Source organism: Cygnus olor, chromosome 2, assembly GCF_009769625.2.
Source record: "Cygnus olor isolate bCygOlo1 chromosome 2, bCygOlo1.pri.v2, whole genome shotgun sequence".
Classification (NCBI taxonomy): domain Eukaryota; kingdom Metazoa; phylum Chordata; class Aves; order Anseriformes; family Anatidae; genus Cygnus; species Cygnus olor.
In genome coordinates, this window is record NC_049170.1 from 13,280,660 (window position 1) to 13,281,491 (window position 832).

Genomic DNA, 832 nt, shown 5'->3' on the forward strand with positions numbered 1-832 from the left:
AGGAGAGGAGAGGAGAGGAGAGGAGGAGGAGAGGAGAGGAGAGGAGAGAGAGGAGAGGAGGAGGAGAGGAGAGGAGAGGAGAGGGAGAAGAGAAGAGAAGAGACGAGAAGAGAAGAGAAGAGGGAAGAGAAAGAAGAGAAGAGAAAGAAAAGAAAAGAAACAAGAAAAGAAAAAAAGAAAAAGAAAGAAAAAGAGAATAAAGAAAAAAGAAAAGGAAAAAGGAAAGAAAAGAAAAGAAAAGAGAAAAAAAAAGAAAAGAAAAAAGAAAAGAAAAGAAAAGAAAAGAAAAAAAAAGAAAAGAAAAGAAAGACTCAATCATACACAAAGGGCCTAGTGGTTAGCTTGCTCAGCGCAAAATAGGAAAGACTTCAGGTTGTGGTTCTACCTCATGCAGAACAAAACTGAAAGAAAAAAGAAAAGGAAAAGGAAAAGGAAAAGGAAAAGGAAAAGGAAAAGGAAAAGGAAAAGGAAAAGGAAAAGGAAAAGGAAAAGGAAAAGGAAAAGGAAAACATGATCACAATTGTGAGAGACGTTATGCTGTAAAGTGATATGTTTCTCTCTGGTGCATGATGGCACCTCTTTGTCTAAGGAACAATCGAAGCTAGAATACAATACTAATAAACAGAATGAGAGGCTGACTCTCTAATGTTTTGAACCTTGTGTATTCATCTGTCTGTGTGATAAATGGGTGTGAACTGTTATTGTTCTAACTTGGTAGTACACCAGATCCACTACACTGAACTTTAAGAGACTGCACCAGTGACAGGGCTAAGGGTTATTGCTGATCCCTTTAAACCAAGATAACATTAACAAAGATGACAATAAGAACAAA